This window comes from Bos grunniens, chromosome 5 (assembly GCF_055505025.1).
Source record: "Bos grunniens cultivar Pamir isolate PY7600 chromosome 5, Bosgru_T2T1.0, whole genome shotgun sequence".
NCBI classification, from domain to species: domain Eukaryota; kingdom Metazoa; phylum Chordata; class Mammalia; order Artiodactyla; family Bovidae; genus Bos; species Bos grunniens.
The window spans coordinates 112,181,242-112,195,659 of record NC_141169.1 but is presented as its reverse complement, the minus strand read 5'-3'; positions in this window follow the sequence as shown (position 1 = coordinate 112,195,659).

Here is a 14,418-nt window from a genome sequence, read left to right as displayed (position 1 = left end):
CACGGCCTGTCCACCCGACGGCAGCTTCCGCTCCTGGGGCCCATCAACGAGGTTCCGGCCTCACAGCTGCTGGGCCACCACCTGGCCCACACCCCCTCGGTCACCTCTCCCCAGCCCGGAAGGCAACCTCTGGACGTCCAGACTGTTTTCCCTGTCTGAGCCTATACGCCCTGGGCCCACAGGTGGTCCTTGAGGGGTCTCAGAGGTCCTTTGGGTCAGCAGGTTTTCTGGTCCTTTTGATGACCAAAAATGTAAATAATGTGGGTGCTGCGGGGAGCCCAGGCTGTCCAGCTGGAGCTGGGCTGCTGGGTGGGAGTGGAAGAAGAGAAAAATTCACCCAGAAATATGTCTGTGGGTTGGCCACAGAAAAGGCCCCGGGCGGGGCTGGCACTCCACCTGGGGACCTGAGCCAGCACCAAGGGTTCAGCTGCTAACCTTGAGCCCATGTGCACCGTGAGGCTGCCAGGGCTGCCTAGACGTGGCTCGACTGAGCCTCACCTTCAAGATCATCTCCTCTGACCCCTGACCCACGTGGCTCTGCTTACATGCCTCCTGTGATGTGCTGCTTGCTGTCTCCCTTGACAGCTCTTTTCGGTGGGACAACTTCAGCTATTAGAAATCCTAGATCCCACTGCCTGGAGTTGGTCCGAGCAAGTCAGCTTCTTCACTGGCACCACCATCCTTCAGAAACTGGTTAGAGTCCCTGCACCACTTCTCCTCCCAGGATCTTTAGCGGCTCCTCCGATGCAGGGTTGTCAGAACTTTCCATCCCGGCCTTTCTCCCACTTGCCCTGCCTTTCCCCAGACACGACCTGACTAGTACAGCCCGAGGGCCTCTCCCTCCCCTGATAGGCCTCAGCTTCATATGGCCTGTTTTTGCGGTCAGGCTTCTGGCCTCTCTTACACACTTCCTGCTAGCTGCTACCTGCAGTTCAGTTTCCTCTTTTGTAAAATAGGACTAAGACTCATATCTTCTGCATATGAGTTGTTGTAAGGATGGAATGAGTTTATACATGTCAAAATGCTTAGAAAACGTAGCTAGTGCCATTGTTACTGTTTGTAGATGGTTATTGTCCAGAAGGGCTTCCCTGGTGGCTCAGCAGTAAAGAATCCACCTGCAAAGCAGGAGCTGCAGGAGATGCGGTTTCAATCCCTGGGTGGGGAAGATCCCCTGGAGGAGAGCATGGCAACCCACTCCAGTACTCTTTCCTGGAGAATCCCATGAACAGAGGAGCCTGGTGGGCTACAGTCTATACAGTCTATAGCGTCTCAGAGAGTCGGACATGACTGAAGCGACTTCGCATGCATGTGGTCTAGAAACTGCAGCCCCGCTCCTCAGTGACTTCTCCTCCTCTTCTGAAAGTTTGGGGTCATGGAATCTTCTAGATGGGAGGGCCTTTAAAGGCTACTGAGTCCCAGTCTAACCCCATTATACTAGTGAGGAGACAGGAAGAGGACCCAAAGAGGCTCTGTTTCTGACATCTTCTCTGGAGGGCAGAGCACCCATCCTCAGCCTGGGACCAGAGCCTTCAATGAGTCCAGACTTTCAAGGACCTGATGGCCTCACCCCTCTGGGAAGATTCTAGCAGCCTGGGCAGGGTGTGGAGAGGGGCAGGATGTGGAGTGAGCCAGGGTGGGAGCCTGGAGCCAGGGTTCTAGAACTCCCACCCCACCTTGACTCACCTGCCCAGTGAGGGGCTTGGCCTTGGGAATTCCTAAAGGGAGCCTGGCATCTCCTGGGTCACAAAGTCAATTCTCAGGCTTGCCCCTACAAAGCAGAAGAGGTAACTGAGGCCAGGGAAGGGTGATGGCAGAGTGAGGGGTGTGGCAGGGCAGGGTGAGGTCCTGCTGAGCAGGGACCCTTCTGCCCCAGGGTCTGGCTATGCCATGGCTTTAAGCCTGCCAGCGTCCCCCACGCTGGCCCCTCTCATGCCCTTTGCCCTGGTCTAAGGTGGCCTGGCAGAACGGGGTCAGGAAAGGTCAGAGCCAGAGGACTGAACCCAGGGCTTGGCATCCATGGGTGAGGATGCTGGCAGGACAGGCTCCCCAGATGCCTGCTCAAAAGGCTGGCATCACTGCCCCACCCCACACACTCCTCACTTAGGAGCTGCTGGACAATCTCTGCCAGCATCTTACCCAGCCCTGCCTGGCACCCAGAGGGGCTGCCAGCATTCCCTGGGCTTGGATGATTGCAAGGAGGAATCAGAAATCCTTGTGCCTTGCTGGTGGGAATGTAAAATGGTGCAGCTGCTGTGGAAAACAGCACAACAGCTCCTCAAAAAATTACACAGAGAATTACCCTATGACCCAGCAATTTTTCCTCTGGGTATGTACCCCAAAGCGCAGAAAGCGGGGACTTGAACAGATCATTGAGCATCCGTGTTCGCAGACTCTTTAATCACAATAGCCAAATGTAGAAGCAATTCAGGTGTCCATTGAGGAATAAATGGATAAGCAAAAATATGGTGAAAGTATGCCGTGGAATATTATTCAGCCTTGAAAAAGAAGGAAATTCTTCGAGAATTCCCTGGCGGTCCAGTGGTTAGGACTCCACTTTCACTGCTGAGGGCCCAAGTTCCATCTCTGGTTGGGGAACTAAGATTCCAAAGCCATGAAGTGTGGCCAAAAAATGAAAAGAAGCTCTGACAGATTCTACAACATGAGTGAAACTTGAAGGCATTTTAAGTGAAATCTTGCCGTTCAGTCGCTCAGGCGTGTCCGACTCTTTGTGACCCCATGGACTGCAGCACGCCAGGCTTCCCTGTCCTTCACCATTTCCCGGAGTTTGCCCAAACTCATGTCCGTTGAGTCATTTAAGTGAAATGAGCCAGTCCCAAAAGGACAAACAGCATATGACTGCAGATCTATGAGGAGCCAAATTCATAGACACAGGATGGTAGTTGCCAGGAAATGGGCAGTTACTGTTTAATGGGTAGTTTCAGTTTGGGAAGAAGAAAAAAGTCCTGGAGATGGATGGTGGTGATGGTTGTACAACAATGTGAATGTACTTAATGCCACTGAATTATGCACTTTAAAATAGTTAATATGGACTTCTCTGGTGGGCCAGTGGTTAAAAATCTGCCTGCCAATGAAGCAGACACGGGTTCTATTTCTGGTCTGGGAAGACTTCACGTGCTGCAGGGCAACTAAGCCCGTGCACCGCAGCTACTGAGATCTAGAGCCCATGCGCAACCACGAGAAGCCGCGGCAACCATGAGCCAGAGCACAGCAACTAGAGAGCAGCCCCTCTGCGTACCTAGAGAAAGTCCACTCAGCAACAAAGACCCAGCACAGCCAAAAATAAATAATTTTTGAAAATGGTTAAAATGGTAAGTTTTGTTATGTATCAGTTCAATTCACTCAGTCGTGTCCGACTCTTTGCGACCCCATGGACTGCAGCACGCCAGGCCTCCCTGTCCATCACCCACTCCTGGAGTTTACCCAAACTCATGTCCATTGAGTTGGTGATGCCATCCAACCATCTCATCCTCTGTCGTCCCCTTCTCCTCCTACCTTCAATCTTTCCCAGCATCAGGGTCTTTTCAAATGAGTCAGCTCTTCGCATCAGGTGGCCAAAGTATTGGAGTTTCAGCTTCAACATCAGTCCTTCCAATGAACACTCAGGACTGATCTCCTTCAGAATGGACTGGTTGGGTCTCCTTGCAGTCCAAGGGACTCTCAAGAGTCTTCTCCAACACCATAGTTCAAAAGCATCAATTCTTCAGGGCTCAGCTTTCTTTATAGTCCAACTCACATCCATACATGACTACTGGAAAAACCATAGCCTTGACTTGCTATGTATATTTTTCCATAATAAAAAAAGAGAAGGGATTAGGAGACGGGGAACAGACACTGCAGGAGTGATGAAGCGGAGACTCCAGAATGATGACTGTGTGACCCCAGGCTAGTTACTCGACCTCTCTGTGCTTTCATCTCCTTATGCGTAAAGTGAGGCTAATAACACAGCGCCCTGCCCTCAGCCCACGTAGGGTCATTGGGAGGGTTAAATGAGCTGCTTGATGTAAAGTCCTGGGAACAAGGCCTGGTTATGTTTTGTCCTCTCTTCTTCCCATTTTTCAGATAAGGAAACTGAGGCACAGAGAGGTAACTTTCCCAAGATCCTAGAGCTAGTGAGCATCAGAGCCGGGACTGAATCCACAGCCGCTGTGCGCTTCCTGAGGTCCTCGGGAGGTTGGTGGTTGGAGAAGGGTTTGCATAGTCACTGTCTGGGGACAGCACTTCCTCAGAACCTGTGAGGCTGGGGTGGGGCTGAGGTGGAGCTCCTGGAAGAAAGTTTCTCAGAATCAGGGAGGCCCAGGGGCAGGGCAGGGTGGGTGGCAGGTGGCAGGTGGCAGGCAGGGCCACAGCATTGCTCCCTGCCAGCAAGGACACCCCCAGCAGGGCCGAGGCAGGGTGCAGAGTGTTGTCACCAACAGGACGAGCAGGCCTGGCTTCATTCCCCACTGGGGCTCATCCGCCTCACTCCTCAGGGGCAGAGCCACTGGGGCATAGTGGGGGAAAGACCCAGAAGCCTGGAGAGAGAAGGCTCTGAGGTCTTTGGTCCCCTCGGACCTGGCCAAAGCCAGCCTGTCCTTCTTGTCTCCCTCTGCTGAGCCTCCCAGCTTCCTGGCTCTCCCCTGTCCGCATACTCATGGGTCACCATCCTGTCTTCCACCCTCTTCCACACAGGAAGCTGTCAGCTGGCAACAGTCGCTTTCAGGCCAAGTCCTTTGGATGGAAGTAAGTCTACCGAGATGGCTGCCAGCAATTGCTCCCAACCCTGTAGCTCGGCTGTGAGACCCACCCTCTCCTCTTCCCTGGAATTTGGGTGGCCTGTGTACCACTTGCTGTGACTAATGGGATAAAATTCCATGCCTAGGCCTCAAGAGGCCCTGAAGCACCCATTTTCTCAGCTTGGGAGCTGGAAGCCATGTAAGGAAATTGGATTCCCTTCCTAGAGAAATGCCACTGTGCTCTGAGAAGCCCTAGAGTCAAGACAGAGGAGAGAGGCCCTGCCTCCCCTCTCCCAACCCTTCTCCTGCTGGAGCACCAGACACGTGAGGGAGGCCAGCCAGGCTGCCCCAGCTGCACCACACCCAGCAGAGCCAAGCAGTCCCTACCTGGACCTGCCAAACTGCAGAGTTGTGAGCAGATCCATGCTGGTGGTTGCTTCAAGACACTTAGGTTTGGGGCATGTTTGTTATGCAGCAGTAGACAGCTGATATACTTCTAGTCATCAATCTTAAGGCCCCAAAAATCTCAAGATCTCAGCAACATGTCAATCCCACTGGGTTCAAGTCCTGCTTCCTCTAGTGGCCTGAGCCAGTTAACAACACCTCTCTGGGATGTGGTTCCTCCCCAGCAAGGATAACAATAGTACCGTGTGGCCTAGCATGAGGAGGCAGAGCGAGGCTGGCCCAGAGGTTGTGTTGGAGAAACATGAGCTGTGGAGTCTCGTCTACTCCTGCTTCCCAGGGTGGGGGTGGGGGTCCCTGGGCTAACAGCCCTGCCACGCAGGACGATGGTCCCTCCCCATCTCTTTCTGGCAGCAGTGTGGCGGGTACTGCTGCTTCCACCCAACCTGCTGAGCGGTCTGGAGCAGAGGGTATAGAGGGTCATTTTCCTTCTCCATCTTGGGAAGTCACCAGACTTCTGGAGTTTGGGTCTTTTTTTAATATTTATTTGTATTTATTTGGCTGCACCAGGTCTAAACTATACCAAGTGGGATCTTTGATCTTCCTTGTGACACACAGCATCTTTACGTGGGGCGTGTGGGGTCTAGTTCCCCAACCAGGAATTGAACCCTGGGCCCCCTGCTTTGGGAACACGGAGTCCTAGCCACTGGACCACCAGGGAAGTCCCTAGCGTCTTTTGAATTAAAAAGGTCTCCAGGACCGAATCAGGCAGACTCTCTCAAGCTGGCCAGTCTCCAGGGACCTGGAGACACCAGGGCGCTCTCCAAGGCTATGGCTTCGGGGACCGACTAGGCACCACGTCTGCATAGGAACGCCATTGCTTGGGAGCATCCAACCATCCTGTGCGGCGTACGATGGAGCCCCAGGTGAGAGGACAGGGTGAGGCCGAAAGGCAAGGCGACTCCCTGACTCCACCCAGACCTGTGGCTCCCCACCTGTCCTCCGTCCCCACCCCCATGTCCCTTCCTGTCTGGGAGAAATGGAGATGAGCCACTGGTCCCTGCCCAGGCTCCTCGGGGTCAGCAGAAGGCTGTCCGCCGCCACCCCTCTGCCCGTCCCACCAGACCCCTGCAGCCCAGGGTCCATCGGGTGAGGCCAGGTGTGGAGGGCTGAGCGGGAAGGGCCCTGGGTGGGGGACTTTGAGTCCACAGGACACACAGCAAGGGGGCAGTGCCCAGCCCACGTGCTCCCCTAGTGCCAGGCCTTCCTCCCCTCGCCCACCAGTTCTTTCCAGGCTTTCCTGTCTGAGAAACTGCCAGAAACAGGGCACTCAGCCCGCCCTGGTGGGACTGTCGGACCACATTTCTGCACAGGAGGGGTTTGTGTAGGGGGAATCTTGAGAAAGAGATGCGTCTTTGTCTACTTGGGGCTGAGGGTGCCAAGACCACCATGGGACCATCTGTGTGTATGTACCTGTCCCCCATTTGGGGGGGCCACACCGACCCTCGTGCCCAGCTTTGCCCTCCCCATCCCCCACCGCTCCTTCCTGTGGGCCTGGACAGGTGCACGGCTTACCCTCCGCGGTCTCGCCATGCCCCCACACTCCTGCCATTTTATTTGTGGGTCATCCCTGTGCAGGAAGGAGCCTGGGCGGGTGCCGGGAGTGCCTAAGCAGACCTCATTATTCGCCCTGGGCAGGGGTGTGGAGGGTGTGCAAAGCAGCCAGCTTCTGGGGCCGGTGCTTAGAGGGCTGCCCCGTGCTACCTTCAAGACCAGCCCCCAGAGAGAAAGCAGAGGCCCAGAGACGGGGGAGTGACCTGCCCACATCACACAGCGGGAAAGAGACAGAGCCAGGCCTGGAATTGCACCCGGCCCTCAGCTTCCCGGTCAAACTCTCCGCAGCTCAGGGGAAATGGTTCCTCTGAGGCCGAAAGGAGGACTGGAGTGGCCTCATGGACTGGGATTCCCCCCACACTCCATTTCTGGAGACCACCACTTCACCCCCACCAAGACGATGGCAGAGGATGGTTTACTTATCATGATCTGTTCCTCCTGTCACGTGGGGAGGGACCAGCTTCACTTTACAGACGTGAAAACTGAGGCTGGGAGAGGCTTGGAAGGCCCAGGGCCAGCAATGCCGAGCCAGCCTCCAGCTTTCCCGGCGTTTATCTCCATCTCCCAGGCCTCCCAGTATCTGGGGGCAAGAGGAGGCGCGGATGGTCACATGGCAGACCCTGAGGCTGCAGGCGGGACATCCGCTACCTGGACTCCTCCCACAGCAAGATCTGAGGGGAGTAGGGACCAGGACAGACCTATATTTGTGTTTGCAAACAACCATGAGACTTCGACGTCTCCAGCTCCGGAGAGGGGAGAGGAGCTGCTTCTAAATCGGGCTGGGATGGCAGTCTCTCGTCCCTCCCTGGGCTGCGCCCCTCCAGCCTCCCTGGAGGATTCAGACCTTGCTGGTCCCTGCAGTGATCCTGCCTACCAACCCTGTGCCCATCCTACAGCTCGGGAATCTCAGGCTCAGAACCTGGACCTTGACTTGCCTAAGGTCAGGCAGCCACACCAGGTCATATGATGGCCAAGAGGGGTCCGGCCTGGGCCCAGTCGCAAGAGCACACCCTCTAAGTGTGTGGCCTTGGTTGTGTCAATTTCCTGAGACCCCTGTCCTTGAAAGTGAAAGTGTTAGCCCCTCAGTTGTGTCTGATTCTTTGGGACCCCTTGGACTATAGCCCTCCAGGCCCCTCTGTGCCTGGGATTCTCCAGGCAAGAATACTGGAGTGGGTTGCCATTCCCTTCTCCAAGGTATCTTCCTGACCCAGGGATCAAACCCAGGTCTCCTGCATTGCAGGCAGATTCTTTAGCCACCCTGGAAGCCCCCTGTCCTGAGGCCACACCACGTTGGCTTTCTCACCACTGCGGCCGGAGCCTTCAATGGGGCTGCCAGCCTCGGTGATCAGATCCCTCCAGGAGCCAGTGGGTGGGGGGTGGGGGTGGGCTGCTGCCTCATGGCCAGCCGATGGGCCTGGAGCCACCGACCCACCTGAGGACCTAGGGAAGTTTTCCTGTGAGCCCTCCCCCCATTCCCTTTGTTTTTCTCCCAACTCGGTCATATGATGCACTTACATTTCCTTGTTTGTCCTCCGTCCCCTACAGGGCAGGGCCTTTGCCTGGTACCCAATCAGCGCTACGCTAATCAGTGCATGTTTACCGAGTGAATGACTGAACACCTGCTGGACCTAGTACATCCCTAACCGGCTGGGGAGGCCAAAGGTGTAGTGATGCAGGGAAGAGGTGATGGTGGCTGGGCCACGTGAGGTGGGGGCTGAGAGAGGAGTTGAGACCAACAGGACTAGGTAATGTCCGGAGTTTCGGGGAGGAGGGAGTCCTGGAGAGTCTGGTGGGGAAGGCTGACCCCTTGGATGCTCACCCCCGAGGGTTGGGCAAAGCAGGGGCTTTGTTCAGAAGCCCTGACACCCTCTGGGCTAGTGCCTCCCCCTGAGATGGGCCCCTCCCGCTCCCCATCTCCTACTCTTCAAACTCCCCTTTCAAGACTCAGGATGCACACACCCACCCCCCTGCAGAGCCAATCAAAATACAAACTGACAACAGGAAGGGACCTTGCAAGCTCTCACCACAGATGTCACAGTCCAGGGGACTCAAAGGGGAGCTGGTCCTCCGGGGCTGAGGGGCCTTGGCCACAGTGCGGGGGGGGACATCCTGCCCCCTGCATCACCCCTCACCAGCCTAGACAGACCTGGGGAGTCAGTGCCTGAATAGCACGTGGCCATCCTGGTCACCCAGTCCTCACCGGGTACGAAGTTTCCCCCATCTTTTCTCATTAACCACCAGTGACTGCAAATTCTCGACTGCCCTGATCAACACAAACCAAAACACACTGAGTAGCAGGACATATATATATTGTTAATTGTGATAAAATATACATCAGAGTTATCATTTTAACCATTTTAAAGCCTATTATTCAATGGCATTAAGTACATTCACTCTGCTGTACAACTACCACCACCATCCACCGCCTGAACTTTTTCATCTTCCCAAACTGAACCTCTGCCCCTGCTAAACACTAACTCCCCAGCTGCCCCTCGCCTAGCCCCCAGCTCCCACTCTCCCCTAGCCCCCAGCTCCCACTCTCCCCTAGCCCCCAGCTGCCCCTCGCCTAGCCCCCAGCTCCCCCTCTCCTAGCCCCCAGCTCCCACTCTCCCCTGGCCCCCAGCTGCCCCTCGCCTAGCCCCCAGCTCCCACTCTCCCCTGGCCCCCAGCTCCCCCTCCCCTAGCCCCCAGCTCCCCCTCCCCTAGCCCCCAGCACCCACCCTCCTACTTTCTGTCTCCATGAACTTGACTTCTCTAAGTGTGGTGTATGAGTGAGTCGCACAGTATTTGTGTTTTTGTGACTGGCTTATTTCTCTTTAATATAATGTCCTTATGGTTCACATGTTGTAGCCTGTATCAGAATTTCTTTCCTTTTTACAATCGAATAATAGCCCATTGTGTGGATACAATACATTTTTGCTCATCCATTCATCTGTTGGTGGGAGTTTTATCCATCAATGGGTTGTTTTCACCTTTTCCCGATCGTAAATAATGCTGCTATGGATGTCAGTGTATAAATATTTGTTTAAGTCTCTGCTTCCTCTTCTCTTGAGCGTTTACCCAGAAATGGAATTGCTGGATCATATGGTAATTCTACGTTTAATTTAGGACTTATCTTTAAGCAATTATTCAGATGATCCTAAGTAGGATTATAGTCAATTTGTTTTTAATTCACAGACCCAAAACCCACTATATTTTTAAACTCTCATACTCTGCAGGTTATGTCCCAAGACTCCAGTCTGAGACTCTCTAGAGCTACACAGTCCTATTGGGGTGACCATGAGACATGAGTGACTGTGAAGTGCAGGAATGTGGACAGTCTGCGTCAAGATGCTCTGTGCAGATAGACACTCATGTTTCAAAGATTTAGTGAAAGAGCCCTCTCATTAGTAATTTTTATATTGATTACCTGTTGAAATGATATTTTGGCTATACTGGGTTAAAGGAAGTGGAGTATTAAAATTAATGCTGACACCACAGAAACTCTGTTCTGTCTCAGCATAGAAAGAATTCAGTGAGAGGCAAAGTGGTAGATAAGAAGCGGTTTATTAGAATGGGATACTTTTGAGGCTTACCAGTGGGCGGCCAAGAGGGTGCTCTGCCCTGAGAACTTAATGGGCTACAGTTTTATAGTCAAAGTGGGGAGGAGGAGAGGACCACCTTCTTCCTCATCCTGGAGCAGATGTCCAGCTTCCATCATCAGCTCCTCCTGCACATCGGAAGGAGGAGTTTCCTTGTCCCTGCATGGCCAAGCCAGGACTGTCACGGCGCAACAGAAATGAGCAGAAAGGTGGTAACATACACTAAACTATGGCAAGTCATCTCAGGCTTCAGTATAAAGTCACCCTCTCCTCATATTCTGGTTTTTCGTGTACACAGAGGAGCGTATCCTGTGAATCATTAACTTACTGAGCTCGCCGGGCTGGATGTGGGGCTCACGCCACCATTGTTTTATTGTCTGGGGGCATCGTGCTCCTGTTGCCAAAACTGCTTTCTCGAGTGACCATTAGCTTACAGAGGTCTCCCCTGGTGCGGTTAACTGTTTAATCACCTGCTTTGTCCCTTTGCTCTGTGCCTATCAGTTTCACTCGAGTCTTTCCACTTTTTGAGTGTGACCATGAAGCAATCTAGCATGGCGTTTGTGATTCAGACTTCCTCTCTATTGGAAGCATAACCCTGGCAGGTTAATCCAGGTGACGGCTGAGTCTAGAGGAGGAGTGTGGAGCTTGGAAGCCTTGGCTGGCTCTCCTGTTTATTTTTAATTGAGAGAAAGTTCACGTAACATACCCTCAGCCACCACATTAAAGCGCACAATTCTATGTGGCACATAGTGTGTTCACAACCTTGGAAAACCACCACCTCCCCCTAGTTTCAGACTTTTTCATCACCCCAGAAAAACACCCCATATCCACTAAGAATACACTCTCATTTTCTCCTCCCCCCGGGCCATGGCAACCACTAATCTGCTTTATGTCTCTATGGATTTGCCTATTCCCAACACTTCATATAAATGGAATTATACAACACATGGCCTTATGTGTCTATTTTCTTTCACTGGGCATAATGGCATCAAGGCTCATCCATTTTACAGAATACATCAGTGCTTCATTGCTTTTTATGGCTGAATAATATTCCACTGTATGCACAGACCACCATGAGCTGATCCAGCCACCCACAGAGGAATGCTGGGGTTGTTTCCGCCTTTTGGCTGTTATGAGTTGTGCTGCTGTGAACGTTTGTGTATAAATTCTGTGTGGACATCTGTTTCCATTTCCTGGGATGGAATTCCTAGGTCACTTGGTAACGGCTGGCTCTGTTTGTCTTTTTTATCTTACTTATGTACCAAAGTCCTAGATACACATTTTCAAAGAGTCGACAGCTTCCTCGAGGTGTGTTAGGACACACCCTTGAACCTGCTGAAGTGGGGTTTGGGGGGTGCTTGCTGGGGATGCCCCCCCATGTCACTATGTTTTGGAATCTGTTCTTAGAGGATTCAAACCTCCAGAGGATCCTTCAATGTCCTGCCTGGAGGGTCAATGCCTGGCTGCTGCTGGGAGCAGGGCAGGAGATAAGGCAGGGGCTCTGAACTCAGAAGCCCCCACCTCCTAGCTCTGTTTTCAGTATGATGCCCCCATCCCCAGGGATGCCTGTCACCAGAGAATGACTCCTCCTGCTGGGGCTGGGGAGGGGTGACGACCTAGCAGTTCTGCAATAGGATTTGAGGGTCTGACTACTCTTTATTTCGCCCCCTCCCACTACCCTACTTGGGGCTGCCCCTTAAGGCTAAACCCTTGGTGGTTCTGTGGGGTGAACGACACTGGGGCTTAGCTGCCACCCTGCTCGCTTGGCACATGGCTTTTCTGAGGTCCCGTAAGTCCATCGCCACTCCATGTTTACTTCCCAGCTTCAGAACGGCACTGACTTGTCTCCCATCCTGCTTGCCCCATCCTCATGGTTTATACCCTTTTCTCTTTGGCCACGCCATTCAGCTTGCCACATCTTAGTTCCTAGACTAGTGGTTGAACCTGGATCCTCAGAAGGGAAAGTGTGGCACGCTAACAATTGGACCACCAGGGAATTCCCAAAACATTACTGTCTTTTTTCTATGCTTGTAATGTTTTTTGGCTGCACCATGCAACTTGTAGGTGCAGATCCCTAGTTCCCCAACTGGGGATCGAACCTGGGCCCCCAGTAGTGGACGTGCAGAGTTCTAACCACTGGACAGTCAGGGAATTCTGTACTTAAAAAAAAAAATTTCTGTAGTGTTCACAGGGTTTCAGAGGGGAAGAAAGTTAGTGCCTGTTTAGTTTGCCATCTTTAGCAAAGCTTTCGGGACGTGACTAGACTGGAAGCCCATACATATCCTGGAGGAGTATGCCAGCCCTGGCTCTGGGGAGTTTCCGAACCCGTCAGCAAGAAGGGGGCCTCCCACTCAGCTTGGGTCTCAGGGCCTATTCCAGCTGGAGCTCCAGGTGCTGGGTTATCTTCCCTCTAGGGCAGGAATCTCATTGGACTCCCCACTTCTCTCCACCCTCCCACCCACAGCCCCTGACCCAGGGCTGCACACAGCTGGCGCTCAGCGTGCTTTGCCACTAGACAGAGAAAGAAAGCCAAGGGCACATGGGAAGAAGCGACTGTTGGGCGAAGGCTTGGAGCTGATGAAAGCGGAGTGTGAGGGGACCTTCCTCTGCTTTCATCTCAGGATCACCTCCTACCTGTCCTTGAACTCTCCTCGGGTCTTCCTCCTGGGCCTGAGACCCCAGGAGTGCTCAGTTCAGGAAGGCTGGGACCAGGCCTCAACTGCAGGCCACCCCACTAAAGGGAACCAAGGCCCTGCTGGTCACTGAGAGGCAGGGCCGACCTCATTAGGTGCTACAGACAGCCCCAGGGTTGGGACCTTCAGGGAAGGGCTGAGCCAGCACCCCTGCCCGCCCCCACCAGGCCTGACCCTCTGCCCGGCCCCCTGCCGCCTGCTCCGTCAGCCCAGCCCCACTCCCTCCCCACATCCTCCGGAGAGGAAGGCCTGACCGCCACAGCCTCCTCAGGCCACAGCCTCCTCAGGCCCACTGCAGCCAGCCCTACAGGCCCTCCACACCCCAGGCCTGTGCTCCTGCTGTTCGGGCCACCTGGAGCTGCCTTCTTCTCCTCCTCTACACAGCTGAATGCTACTTCTGTCAAGATGCCACCTCACTCCCTCCAGACAATCTTCCAGGAGCCCTCGAAACTTGGTCAGGTGTAACCCCAGACTGTGAGCCAGGACAGGGCCATAGCCGATTCCTGCCTGGTCTGAAGTTGAGGGCCACGTCCCTGTGTTGGGGAAGGCCTGGTACCTCCCCTGTCCCCAAATCCCAGAGGACAAATCAGACCCGGCGAGAAAATTCCAGTGTGACCTGTGATCTCAGAGGGTCCTTGTGAAAGTTCCCCTCCTGCACCCGGGGGGTCAGGATATGTTACACCCGCGCTGAGGGACTGCTGTCAAATCCCACCTCTCAGGCCTAGAAGGTCCTTTGAAAATCATGAGGAAACCTCCTGGGGCGTAGAGAAAAGCCTCAGGTTCAAACTCCTGCTCCCGCGTGATCCTGGGCGCCAGCTTATCCTCTCCGAGTCTTGGTTTCCTTTTCTCTACGGTGAGGTCACTGACATCTGCTGCTTGCCAGGTTGTTAACTATTACACGAGACCTCATGCCAGGTACCTGCCTGGTACACGATTACAATTCATTAAATGATAGTTGCAGGCTTTGTTTTCACAAAAAGCTGAGCTACAGGGATCAGAGAGCTTTGGGGCCTCATCCAAGGCCACCCAGGGGCACATAGACGTACTACTCACAGAAGCACCAACTCATGGAAGGCCACCCGGAGCGGGCAAGTAAGCAGAGGCCATGCAGCTCAGCCAGTCAAGAATTCCAGGGGTACCTGGTCCTGTGGGATTCCAGACCCAGGGGTCTCCCTCTGGAGGTGGTGATCTGTGAGTCCAGGGTAGGGCCAAGGAATCTATTTTTAACAACTACGCCCTCTTCAGTGTCTGTGACAGGCTGGGTCTAGAGCTCAACCCTTCTGCTCCACCAGATGCCAGGGGTGCAGCTCGGCTCACACACCAGAAAGATGGACATCTCCATGTTTATGGTGTGTGCAGGTAGCCCCCTCTGACGTTCAACAGCTCACTGGCTTA